Raw genomic sequence first — 14,633 nt, 5'->3', positions numbered from 1 at the left:
GATCAAGTGGGAGTTCCCACCCTACACTGACCGGTTGTAAGGACTAATTAAAGATTTACTGCACAGAGTGTATACAGCACCGATCTGGCGGACGCCACCAACCACCCTAAATAGAGCTAGGAAAGCACTATTTGCGCACGGCGCCGTACTGGCGGTCGCTGCAAATTGATGCAGTAAACTCATGCCTGGTGCTGGATGGCACAATCTGGCGCTATGTAGCTCAATCACTCAAGTGAATTCAACAACACTAGAATGGGTATGATTCGGAGCTTTCACCAGATTCAGGCATACATCCACATACACGATTACAGATTTATACTAGAGCATGGCGAGCGGCCATGCGAGCCTTTTATAGATGTAGCCTACCAGGACCTTCCTAGTGGTCCAATCGGAGCTGCTACAGGACCTGAGCATGTGACCTCCGACCTCCAATGAGGTCGTCCAACAGGCATGCTCAGTAGATGAAAAGCAGGACTTAGTCCCTGGAATGTCAACTCACCACTGATCAATGCTGGTTACAAAGGCTGAACCTGGGGTGGCAAAAAATCAAGAATTAAATGGAATAGGGACTAATCAGACTCGTTATGTACATGTAATCCCTTTAAAACATAGCTTTTAATATTATAGATATAAAACCCTGACCCAAAAAACAAAACCTGGTTAAATACCATATATGATAAAAAAATGAGTGTCTGTCATATACTTGCTTTATTTGAATACCAGTATGGTGGATTACCTGTGTTTGTTCATTTCTGCTGCACATAAAATTATAAGTAAAGATTGGAATATCCTCCGTACTAATCCCATATTCTTACATGCCTTAGCATGTTCCCGATTGTAGGGGGATTAATTTGATATTACATTTGTCTATATTACTATCTTTGGTTACAAAATTGATTTTAAGGCATCTGGTGACCCCAATTGTTGATATAATAAAATTAAAATTATTGTAAGACTATTAAGCCACTATCTTTTATGTGGCCATGAACAGGAATCTATATCCTCATCCTTTTTGGAATAAATTCCTTTAATTGTCTATATATATCCTCTTATCACTCTCTGTTCTGCTTCTATAGAATATTAATATGCCATATGGTCCTTGAGTAAAACGCAGCCGTTTTATTAGTCAGCGGCATGCCAGGCTGAATATATCTAGCTGATCCTTTTATCGGCAATAGGACACGCCTCTCTATTATTACTGCGCAATCTCCTTGTGGTACGCAAGTCATCCGAGGGCTGTGCGTGTCACCTAGATCTGGTCAATGAGTTATGCGCATGAGCAACTCAGAATAGTAAGTGCGTGCCTGGGCACATTAGGACCCGGAAGTGAAGATACGAGTAAGGCAACCAACAGCACAGGAATATTAGTAATCATAGTTCATGCATTGTGAAGTATGAGACTTCCTTATGAAGGAGTGTAGGACGAGTGGTATCTTGATTTTATCCAAAATTGGGGAACATAACGCTGTGATGACCCGGACGGAATCCCGCTGCATCCGTGAGGGGGCGGGGCCTATTCAGGCGCGCGGATTCAATGTGAGTTATTTATTCTCGCACATTTCCACCGCCGGCTTATGCTACTCATCTATATAGCATCCGGCAGTATCGATGACCACATTATTTCCTCCTGATGAACCATGTTAACGGGGAAATGCATCGGGGCAACACCAGCACACGCTAAGTTATCTTTCATCATTATCCATCATAATATTCTGGTCGTTTGTGTTGGTCCCTATTGGACTATGGTTTGTATTGATTGTATGTCCATGACTGACATGGGACAAATACAGCTATTTTCAGACTGAATATTGCTTAATTATCTGATCTGCTATTTGGTGATGTGTTGGATTATCACAATGGTACTTGGGGGCGCCTGTTGAGGATTTTTGGGTACTTATGCATTTTGTGTACTTTTTTTCACCACTGCTCTTTACTATATTGTTTTCCCACCTACACTGAGAGGGATATCGTAGGGAAGAGGGGGACAGCCTGCTTTGAGTGGGGGCGCCAATAAATCGTTTCTTAGGGTGCCAACCTCCACAGCAAGGCAGGCGTGAGCAGTAGGTTATAGTATAGTACCTTAACAGGTGACCCATTTGGTGGTATTTTTTATCATATATGGTATTTAACCAGGTTTTGTTTTTTGGGTCAGGGTTTTATATCTATAATATTAAAAGCTATGTTTTAAAGGGATTACATGTACATAACGAGTCTGATTAGTCCCTATTCCATTTAATTCTTGATTTTTTGTGAAAGCCTATAGGATATGGCGAGTTTTCTTTCGGTGCCAATCAACACTGATTTATGGGCGCAGGACGCCAACCAGGTTTTCTCCACCAATACATTACCCTCAGAGAGCCCAGAGAACCCCTCATTGAAAACACTCTTTAAAGAACTATATTGGGGATACAAAGAAAATATCAAATCGTGGTGGGAGGTGAAAGGTTTGGAAAACTACATCAAAAACCAAATTGTCCCCAAGCAAGGGATTACGTATAAGTATACAGCCCTCACCACGTACAGCAAATCCCCTATTGCTGATGGCGTGGACAAAAGAGTCCGTGGAATCTTCGATTCGCATTATGCAACTCCTACTAAAGGAGGAACAGAGGCTTTTTGAAGATTCTACGAAGAGACTTAATAGCCTTATTGAGAAGGTACAAAAATATAAATCTGATCCGGAATTTGTCAAATGAGAGAATACACTACAAACATCTGTAGAAAAATTCCAAACAAATCTGAAGGACCGCAAACACAATTTCTGCAGGATTTTACCGAATTTAAGGAGAATCGAGCGTACGATTACCAGCCGAGAGTGAATACTGAGGTGTCATCATCTGATATTGATACCTCAGATACTGAACGCACAGAGGGGTTCTCTGGCTATCGTGGGAGGGGGAAATACACAAAAGGTAAATGGCAGACATCAAAGAATTATCACAGACAGAGAGGTACTGGAAGAGGGAGTCAGCCAGAATCCGGTATGGCTGTACCATCCTCATCCTCATCCTTACAATCTTTTTTAGATCGAGGCCTGTTGACAACAGGATACGATCTACGGAAAAGACATCTCTGAGTCAAGGACAGATTATAAATCTGTCATCATATACTCTGTCTGGGGATGAGTACTCTGTCTTACAGAAGGGCCTAAACTTTGTGCCAACAGGGGCCTTTAATTGTTTCCAGTGGGTCAAGGACATCAATCTATTTGGTAGAAACCTAAAATGGAAATTGTTCTTCCAGAAATATGACTCTGAGCAGTGTAAAAAACTAGGGCTATCAGAGGAAGACATGGAGGGTGTACGGGCATTAACTGACCTCTTGAGGGAAAACGAACAGGAGAGAGGAAAGGGCCCTTTTACAGACCTTAAGAATAGGAGCACCAGGATGCCGCCCATGAATGATACTACGAGTGTTGACATCTTTATGCAGTTAGTTGAAGCTGATCTATGTAAGATACCTCGCATTAATCAACATGGATGTTCTAATTTCTCTGGGGAAGAGACTATAGCTTTGGAGAATTTGGAAAAAAATAGAGACGTCATCATAAAGGCGTCGGACAAGGGCGGTAACCTGGTGCTTATGGACCAACCTATATATTTAAAAATGTGCCATCTACTGCTAGATGAAGTAGATACTTATGAGGTCTTGGGTTATGATCCTACTGCGAGATATAGTCATGAACTGATGGACATCTTGGAGAGGGCGAAGGAGGGGAATTTATTGTCTTTGAATGAATGGAAGTTTCTGGCGCCAAATAATCCAGTCAGGCCCACATTCTATGCCCTACCGAAGATTCACAAGAGCTTTTCCCCTCTTAAAGGGCGCCCAATCGTACCAGGTATTGACTCAGTGACGCAGAATAGCGGTATCTACTTGGATAGGATCTTAAGACCCTTCGTTACATCTTTGCCTTCCCATGTCCGTGATGCATCACATCTATTGAGTCAGCTGGAAGGTATCACGGTGGAAACTGACACTCTGCTTGTATCAATAGACATGGAGGCTCTCTATAGCAGCATCCCGCATGCTTGCGGGATGGAGGCTATTATTCACTATCTGCAGACGAGAGCGATCGAATGTCGTGAGCACAATTTATTTGTTGAGGAACTTCTACAATTTTGTTTGACCCACAACTACTTCCTTTTCGATGGGAAGTACTTCCACCAGCTCAGGGGTACTGCGATGGGGAGCCCATGTGCCCCCACGTATGCTATCATCTTTCTGGGCTGGTGGGAGGAAACCGTTATTTTTGGAGAGGGGGGATTGTAGTGGAGCCCGTACATCAGCCACTGGGCCAGATACATTGATGACATCCTGATGCTATGGTCTGACCCAGGGGCTGAGCTCCAGCGCTTTGTGGAGGCAATTAATATTAACAACATTGGGCTTCGTTTTAGCCACGAGTACCATGATAGGAGTATTAACTTCCTTGATTTGACCATCTCTAAGGAACTTGATGGGAGCATCAGCACTTGTACGTATCGAAAACCTACATCTACTAATAGCTTGTTAAGATGGACTAGTCACCATCCGGTTCCGCTTAAGAGGGGAATACCGAAAGGGCAATTCATGAGAATTAGAAGAAATTGTACGGATGAGGGGATGTACAGGAAACAAGCAAGGGATTTATACCAACGCTTTAGGGCAAGAGATTATCCCTGTGAAGTATTGGATGGCCCCTTCAATGAGATCTTGAGGACTGAGAGACAGTCCCTGTTGAGATCTAAAGACACCTCCAGTTTACGAAAGGAGGAGACGGTTATGCTTATTGGCACTTTTGACGGGCAATCGGAGAGGGTCTACCAGGTGCTTAAAAAACACTTGGGGATCCTTCTGGCAGATCCCAATTTGAGGAAGTATTTACCCCCGAGACCGAGTGTAACATATAGGAGGGGTAGATCAATAGGGGACCGTCTGGTACACAGCCTATACCAGAGACCACCGAAACCAGGGATGTGGCTAGATAGAAGACCTCTAGGTTTCTTTAGATGCGGTAACTGTACGAGATGTGATGTTATGGCTCAAGGGAAGACCTTTAAGAGTGCATCAAACGGCAAGGTTTTCTCTTTGAGAGACCTTGGAAACTGTAAGTCCACTGGTGTAGTCTATAAAGCCACCTGTACTTGTCCGTTGGACTACATAGGCAAGACTCTGAGGGAGCTCAGGGTTAGAGTTGGCGAGCACCTGGGGGATATTAGGCATAAACGGGACACCCCAGTGGCTCGTCATATGAATAACTACCATGGTGGAAACCTCCGAGAGATTTCATTCAGTATGATTGAACTGGTGAAACCAAAAATTAGAGGGGGCGATCTGGATAGAACTATACAAAGGAAAGAGACCGAGTGGATATACAGAATTCAATCATTGTCTCCTAGGGGGCTCAATGAGTGTCTGTCATATACTTGCTTTATTTGAATACAAGTATGGTGGATTACCTGTGTTTGTTCGTTTCTGCTGCACATAAAATTATAAGTAAAGATTGGAATATCCTCCGTACTAATCCCATATTCTTACATGCCTTAGCATGTTCCCGATTGTAGGGGGATTAATTTAATATTACATTTGTCTATATTACTATCTTTGATTACAAAATTGATTTTAAGGCGTCTGGTGACCCCAATTGTTGATATAATAAAATTAAAATTATTGTAAGACTATTAAGCCACTATCTTTTCTGTGGCCATGAACAGGAATCTATATCCTCATCCTTTTTGGAATAAACTCTTTTAATTGTCTATATATATCCTCTTATCACTCTCTGTTCTGCTTCTATAGAATATTAATATGCCATATGGTCATTGAGTAAAACGCAGCCGTTTTATTAGTCATCGGCATGCCAGGCTGAATATATCTAGCTGATCCTTTTATCGGCAATAGGACACGCCTCTCTATTATTACTGCGCAATCTCCTTGTGGTACGCAAGTCATCCGAGGGCTGTGCGTGTCACCTAGATCTGGTCAATGAGTTATGCGAATGAGCAACACAGAATAGTAAGTGCGTGCCTGGGCACATTAGGACCCGGAAGTGAAGATACGAGTAAGGCAACCAACAGCACAGGAATATTAGTAATCATAGTTCATGCATTGTGAAGTATGAGACTTCCTTATGAAGGAGTGTAGGACGAGTGGTATATTGATTTTATCCAAAATTGGGGAACATAATGCTGTGATGACCCGGACGGAATCCCGCTGCATCTGTGAGGGGGCGGGGCCGGCTTATGCTACTCATCTATATAACATCCGGCAGTATCGATGACCACAATATTTCCTCCTGATGAACCGTGTTAACGGGGAAGCGCGTCGGGGCGACACCAGCACAAAGTTATCTTTCATCATTATCCATCATAATATTCTGGTCGTTTGTGTTGGTCCCTATTGGACTATGGTTTGTATTGATTGTATGTCCATAATGGACATAGGACAAATACAGCTATTTTCAGACTGAATATTGCTTAATTATCTGATCTGCTATTTGGTGATGTGTTGGATTATCACAATGGTACTTGGGGGCGCCTGTTGAGGCTTTTTGGGTACTTATGCATTTTGTGTACTTTTTTTCACCACTGCTCTTTACTATATTGTTTTCCCACCTACACTGAGAGAGATATCGTAGGGAAGAGAGGGACAGCCTGCATTGAGTGGGGCGCCAATAAATCATTTCTTAGGGTGCCAACCTCCACAGCAAGGCAGGCGTGAGCAGAAGGTTATAGTGTAGTACCTTAACAGGTGACCCATTTGGTGGTATTTTTTATCATATATGGTATTTAACCAGGTTTTGTTTTTTGGGTCAGGGTTTTATATCTATAATATTAAAAGCTATGTTTTAAAGGGATTACATGAACCTGGGGTGGCAGCTGTAACCAGCCGCACAGTATCAGCTTGAGCCAGACGCTGGGACTGACGTCTCTGCTGAGCAGACTCCACTGTGGCTGGGGAAGAATGGGAGACTGCAGAGGACATGGTTCGAGATTCCCCCTGTGCAGCGGCAGAAACTTGACTAGTGTTGAGCATTCCGATACCGCAAGTATCGGGTATCGGCCGATACTAGCGGTATCGGAATTCCGATACCGGGATTCCGATACTTGGCGCGTATCGGATACCGGAATCGGAAGTTCAATGATTCAAAATTCAGAAATTCAGCCAATGAGAAAGATTCCAAGTGTGGGCACATCCTGTTTAGCATGGAGGGCATGAAACTACTGGCAAGGCTGTGATTGGCTGCTGAAATGATGTCATGATGCAGTTTAAAAGTCGCTGGCGCCATTTTGCGATCACTCTGCTGTGAATTCAGTTAGTGACAGGACGCTGTTTGCTGACTGAGGGACAGTTTAGAGATAGCGATTTGCTTCTTTGTGCTTTCCAAAGGCTAATTTAGCAACCGCTGTGTTCACCTACTATTCACCTTCCTTTTGCCTTGTAGCGCTGTTTTCACAGCGATCTGCAAGGTCTCTCTGTGTGTGTGTGTGAGTGCAGCCCACTCTCTAGTCTGAGTGCAGCCACATAGGCCATCCATAGCTGGTTGTATTCAGTTCAGGGAGGGTGGTTCATTGCCTCATACTGTCCTTTTTTTTTTTTTTTTTGAAGTAGTGCAGGCTGCTGCACATTTTTTCCAAAAATTCCTATTAGTGTCTTTCCACCCGTCTCCAGCTAATTTGTGGAAAAACACTACATAGGATAAAGTAGAGGAGGGTTTTTGGGCCTTGCAGCGCCGTTTACGGCTGTCTGCACGGTCTCCGTGTGACTGCAGCTCGCCCTGTAATCTGTGAGCAGCTATAGCCTGGTTATCTCCAGCTCAGGGTTTTTCACTGCGTCATACCGCCAAATCAATTTTCTTTTTTTTCAAAGTAGTGTAGTCTGCTGCTAATTTATTTTAAAAAATCCTATTAGTGTCTTTCCACCCGTCTCCAGCTAATTTGTGGAAAAACACTACATAGGATAAAGTAGAGGAGGGTTTTTGGGCCTTGCAGCGCCGTTTACGGCTGTCTGCACGGTCTCCGTGTGACTGCAGCTCGCCCTGTAGTCTGTGAGCAGCCGTAGCCTGATTGTCTGCAGCTCAGGGTTTTTCACTGCGTCATACCGCCAAATCAATTTTCTTTTTTTTCAAAGTAGTGTAGTCTGCTGCTAATTTATTTTAAAAAATCCTATTAGTGTCTTTCCACCCGTCTCCAGCTAATTTGTGGAAAAACACTACATAGGATAAAGTAGAGGAGGGTTTTTGGGCCTTGCAGCGCCGTTTACGGCTGTCTGCACGGTCTCCGTGTGATTGCAGCTCTATCCGTTGTCAGTTCAGCCCCCAAAAAATAAATAAATAATAAAGTTCACCAAACACACCAGTTACACACCACTTTACATTTGTGTAGGCCACATTAGCTCATATTCAAGTCTAGTCCACACTTTAGAAAATTAGTGTGTCTTATACCTGTTAGGAGGAGTTGCTCAGGAATAAGCACACAAAGCCGTTAGTACTTTTCTGCTTATCTTTATCAGTCAACCAAGATGAAGAAGGCAGTGAGTAAGGCACGTGGGCGTGGGCGTGGGCGCGGAGCAGGGAGGGGACGTGGGGATTCTGTGCCTGCTGCGGGCACCGGTGAGTCATCAGCACCCACTTTCACAAGGGAACAGTCGTTCATGCGCAGCTTTGTCGCCGAGCGCCGTACACCGCTGCTGCGTGAAGACCAAATTGAAGCCGTTGTGGGATGGATGGCAGCTAATGCATCAACTTCCATTAGTGCCACATCCTCTCAGACACAGAGCACTGGAGAGCAGCCATCTGTCTCTTCACCACCTGCAAAATTGCCCAGGCAGACAGAGATCCCAGGACAGGAGCAGTCTCTACTTCTGTTCTCTGAATCATCTCTTGGCTTGGAAACAGGGGGCCAGCCAAGCAGCATTGGAGAAATGGAAGAAGAGGCAGGGTGCAGTGATGCCCAACAGCTTTTTCTGTCTTCCTCTGAAGAGGCGGGTGGGCCAGTGGCTCCGGTCACCACCTCGCAGGCCGCATCAGCTGATGATGACACTCAGGTGCCACTTACTGGTGCGTGCTCTGCTGCTGAGACTACCCAGGAGGAGCAGTTGGGGGCAGAGGGTAGTGTAGATGATGAGGTCCTTGACCCATCTTGGCGTCAGGGACAGGAAGGTGGTGGGAGCAGCTCTGAGGAAGAGATTCCCCGTACGGCCCAAAGAGGGAGAGGGAGGGGGAAGACTGCGGATCCTGCAGCCTCCGCTTTGGCACCCGTAAGGAGCATGTCTCTTCCAAAAGTCAAAAGGGGGGCTCCCAAGACTTGCAGTGCCTGGTCCTTTTTTGACACAGTTGCAGATGACATTTGCTATGTCAGATGCAAGGTGTGTCATCAAAAAATCAAAAGAGGTCAAAAAGTCGCCAACCTCAATACCTCCAACATGTGGAAACATGTGCGCAACAGGCACCCGGCGGAGTTAGACAAACACACTGAAGAGCTAGGCCAACCAACAGCGGCAGCTACCACCTCTTCAGCTCGTGTTGCCTCTTCCTCTAGCTCACACGCAGCTGGTTCGGCTTCCTCCCAGGATCGCCGTGGAAGAACCTCTGGCCCTGTTGTCCAGAGACCCGCTGTCATTCCACCCGCAGCACCACTTTCCCAGTCAACCACACACTCCCAGCCCAGTCTACAGCCATCGGTAGTACAGGCATGGGAGAAAAGGCGGCCTTTCTCGTCAAACCACCCACGAGCACAGGCTCTGACTGCAGGCATTGCCAAACTTCTGTCACTGGAAATGCTGTCATTCAGGCTGGTGGAGACTGACAGCTTCCGTGACTTGATGTCATTGGCAGTCCCACAGTACAGTGTGCCCAGCCGCTTTTACTTCAGCAGGCAAGCCGTCCCTGCCCTGCACAAGCATGTGGAGGGACACATAAAACACGCGCTACTGAACGCCGTCAGTAGCAAGGTCCACCTCACCACCGATGCGTGGACCAGTCAACATGGACAGGGGCGATACCTTTCCCTCACTGCCCATTGGGTTAATGTCGTTGAGCCGGGTACAGACCGTGCGAGTGGCGCAGGACGTGTCCTGCCCACTCCAAGGATTGCAGGAATCCATTCTGTACGCATTGACTCCTCCTCTTACACCAGTTCCTCAGAATCATCGCTGCAGGAGCCGTCACAGTCCACCTCCACATGGACCCGTGATGAACGTGTACCTGTTACGACCGACATGAGCACAGCCGTGGCCAAACGTCAACAGGCCGTCTTGAAATTAATTTTTTGGGGGAATCGTAGCCACACAGCGCAGGAGCTCTGGAATGCCATCAAGCAGGAGAGCGATGTGTGGTTTGAGCCAGCAAATCTCCAGCCAGGCATGGTAGTGTGTGATAATGGCCGAAATCTGGTGGCAGCCCTGGGCCTCGGCAACCTCACTCACATCCCATGTCTGGCACATGTGCTCAATTTGGTCGTGCAGAGTTTTTTGAGGGACTATCCGGATCTTGATGCACTGCTGCACAAGGTCCGCCTAGAGTGTGCTCACTTGCGGCCTTCCAGCACGGCAAAAGCGCGCATTGCGGCTCTGCAGCGCCGACACCGCCTGCCGGAACATCGCATCATATGTGACCTACCTACCAGGTGGAATTCCACGTTACATATGTTGGAGCGGTTGTGTGAGCAGCAGCAAGCTGTAATGGAGTACCAGCTGTATCAGGCGCAAAAAAGTCGCAGTCAGCGCCGTACAGACTTCACAACCACAGAGTGGGCCACTATGAAGGATGTCTGCCAGGTTTTGCGTCCCTTTGATTATTCCACGCGGATGGCGAGTGCAGATGATGCACTAGTCAGCATGACTGTCCCCCTTATCTGCCTGCTTGAAAAATCACTGCAAGCGCTAAGGGATGATGTTGTGGAAGAGGTGGAGGATGAGGATTCACCACTTCCATCATCTTCTGGACAGTCAGCGCCACGTGGTTCCTCACAAACGCGTAGGCAGGGGACAGTTTGTGAGGAGGATGAGGAGGAGTCAATGGAGGAGGATGACATCCGTCCAGAGGAGGGAGTTCCCGAATTGTCCAGTACTCAGTGTGTACAGCGAGGGTGGGGTGATGACGAGCGGGCAGAGATCACGCCTCCAGCTGGGGACAGCGTTTCTTGGGCAGTTGGCAGTCTGCAGCACATGGTGGATTACATGCTGCAGTGCCTGAGAAACGACCGCCGCATCGACCACATTCTCAACATGTCTGATTATTGGGTGTTCACCCTCCTCGATCCTCGCTACCGGGACAACGTAGAAAGCCTCATCACACCGTTGAACCGGGAGCGAAAAATGCGGGAGTACCAAGACACACTGGTCAGTTCCATCATCTTCTCCATTCCAACTGAGAGAAGTGCTGCTAGTGCATTCCAAAGCAGCTCAGTGCGTCCAGGCAGTGGTGGAGGCTCTGCACAAAGAGGGAGCAGAAGCAGTGCCTCTGCCCAAGGCAAGACCAGTATGGCCGAACTGTGGCACAGTTTTCTGTGCCCGCCACAAAAGTCTACACCATCACAGACGGCTCCAGTCAGCAGGAGGCAACGGTTCCGTCAGATGGTGACAGACTACATGTCTTGCCCTCTTGCTGTACTCCCAGACGGCTCTTCCCCTTTCAAGTTTTGGGTCTCAAAGCTGGATACATGGCCAGAGCTAAGCCAGTATGCATTGGAGGTGCTGTCTTGCCCTGCGGCCAGTGTATTATCGGAACGTGTCTTTAGTGCTGCAGGTGGTGTACTAACTGACCGTCGCATGCGACTATCCTCCGATAACGTTGACCGGCTTACTTTCCTGAAAATGAACAAGGCCTGGATCTCGCAGGAATTTGCCACTCCTCCTCCTGATTAAATAATTAGGTCACTGTATACGTTATCCAGGTCTCCTGTTGTGTTCATCTTTCTACCACCTGAACTTAAATTCCTGGGCTCCAACACCGCCAGTTGAGGCTCAGATGTGCCGTCTGCACAGTCAAAACATACGACCCAGTGTTATTGGGTTTCAGTAACGTCAGCTGATCCCCAGCTGTGTAGCCGGCAATGTGTCATGCGACCGCCACGCTGACACAACAACTGAAATGTAAGGGAATCTGTCCCCCCCCCCCCAAGGCGTTTGTTACTGAAAGAGCCACCTTGTGCAGCAGTAATGCTGCACAAGGAAAAAGGTAGCTATTTTGGTTTTGCTCCTTGCACACGCAAAACTTAACACTTATAAAATGTGTCCACTGATACCGTAAAACCGTCCCGGAGGTGGGACTTTCCTTCGTAATATGACGCAGCACAGCCGTCATTCCTACCCCCCGGCGCCGCGCCCCGGCTCCTCAGCGTTGTTTGATTCCGTCCCGGAGCCTGCGCTGTTATGTTATCCCGTGGCCAGGCACACTTAGCGCTGCCCGTCTTCTGGCATCATTTGGTGTCAGGCTGGCTGCGCCTGTGCGGCCACGCTGGCCGAGAGCCCGCCTCGCAGTGTCTTCTGATTTAATCCCACTGGGGGCCTGGGATCTATGGACATGCGCAGTGCATATCTGAACCTCCACCTCTCACTCATCTCCCTATGGCTTCTTCAGACTGTTCGGTGTCAGCTGGTCCCTAATAGCATGCCACGGCCGTGACACCGCACAGTCTGAAAAAGAAGCCGTAGGGAGGGGAGTGAGAGGCGAGGATATGCACTGCGCATGGCCATGGATCCCAGGCCCCCAGTGGGATTACATCAGAAGACACTGCGAGGCGGGCTCTCGGCCAGCGCGGCCGCACAGGCGCAGCCAGCCTGACACCAAATGATGTCAGAAGATGGGCAGCGCTAAGTGTGCCTGGCCACGGGATAACATAACAGCGCAGGCTCCGGGACGGAATCAAACAACGCTGAGGAGCCGGGGCACGGCGGCGGGGGGGTAGTAATGATGGCTGTGCTGCGTCATATTACGAAGGAAAGTCCCACCTCCGGGACGGTTTCACGGCTTCAGGGGACACATTTTAAAAGTGTTTAGTTCTGTGTTTGCAAGGAGCATGATGAAAAGAGCCACCTTTTCCTTTTGCATCTTTTGTGCTGCACAAGCTGGCTCTTTCAGCTACAAACGCCTTGGGGGGGGGGTTAAAGGTTCCCTTTCGACTTTCTCAGGCTTCGGCCTACATTGTGTTCCTCTGCTTTTCCACCTGCCCCTGGGCTCCAACACCGCTAGTTGCCGTCCAGAAGTGCTGTACGCACAGTCAACAGTCGCTCCTCTGTTATTGGGGTTCAGTAACGTCAGCTGTTCCCCTGCTGTGTGTGTGGCAATCCCTCCTACCTCCTCCAACCTCCTCCAACCTCCTCCTCCTCCACCTGTCCCTGGGCTCCAACACCGCCAGTTGCCGTCCAGAAGTGCTGTACGCACAGTCAACAGTCCCTCCTCTGTTATAGGGGTTCAGTAACGTCAGCTGTTCCCCTGCTGTGTGTGTGGCAATCCCTCCTACCTCCTCCAACCTCCTCCTCCTCCACCTGTCCCTGGGCTCCAACACCGCCAGTTGCCGTCCAGAAGTGCTGTACGCACAGTCAACAGTCCCTCCTCTGTTATTGGGGTTCAGTAACGTCAGCTGTTCCCCTGCTGTGTGTGTGGCAATCCCTCCTACCTCCTCCAACCTCCTCCAACCTCCTCCTCCTCCACCTGTCCCTGGGCTCCAACACCGCCAGTTGCCGTCCAGAAGTGCTGTACGCACAGTCAACAGTCCCTCCTCTGTTATTGGGGTTCAGTAACGTCAGCTGTTCCCCTGCTGTGTGTGTGGCAATCCCTCCTACCTCCTCCAACCTCCTCCTCCTCCACCTGTCCCTGGGCTCCAACACCGCCAGTTGCCGTCCAGAAGTGCTGTACGCACAGTCAACAGTCCCTCCTCTGTTATAGGGGTTCAGTAACGTCAGCTGTTCCCCTGCTGTGTGTGTGGCAATCCCTCCTACCTCCTCCAACCTCCTCCTCCTCCACCTGTCCCTGGGCTCCAACACCGCCAGTTGCCGTCCAGAAGTGCTGTACGCACAGTCAACAGTCCCTCCTCTGTTATTGGGGTTCAGTAACGTCAGCTGTTCCCCTGCTGTGTGTGTGGCAATCCCTCCTACCTCCTCCAACCTCCTCCAACCTCCTCCTCCTCCACCTGTCCCTGGGCTCCAACACCGCCAGTTGCCGTCCAGAAGTGCTGTACGCACAGTCAACAGTCCCTCCTCTGTTATTGGGGTTCAGTAACGTCAGCTGTTCCCCTGCTGTGTGTGTGGCAATCCCTCCTACCTCCTCCAACCTCCTCCTCCTCCACCTGTCCCTGGGCTCCAACACCGCCAGTTGCCGTCCAGAAGTGCTGTACGCACAGTCAACAGTCCCTCCTCTGTTATTGGGGTTCAGTAACGTCAGCTGTTCCCCTGCTGTGTGTGTGGCAATCCCTCCTACCTCCTCCAACCTCCTCCTCCTCCACCTGTCCCTGGGCTCCAACACCGCCAGTTGCCGTCCAGAAGTGCTGTACGCACAGTCAACAGTCCCTCCTCTGTTATTGGGGTTCAGTAACGTCAGCTGTTCCCCTGCTGTGTGTGTGGCAATCCCTCCTACCTCCTCCAACCTCCTCCTCCTCCACCTGTCCCTGGGCTCCAACACCGCCAGTTGCCGTCCAGAAGTGCTGTACGCA

Source organism: Ranitomeya variabilis, chromosome 8 (genome assembly GCF_051348905.1).
Source record: "Ranitomeya variabilis isolate aRanVar5 chromosome 8, aRanVar5.hap1, whole genome shotgun sequence".
Taxonomy (NCBI): Eukaryota; Metazoa; Chordata; class Amphibia; order Anura; family Dendrobatidae; genus Ranitomeya; species Ranitomeya variabilis.
This window is presented reverse-complemented; position numbering follows the sequence as displayed.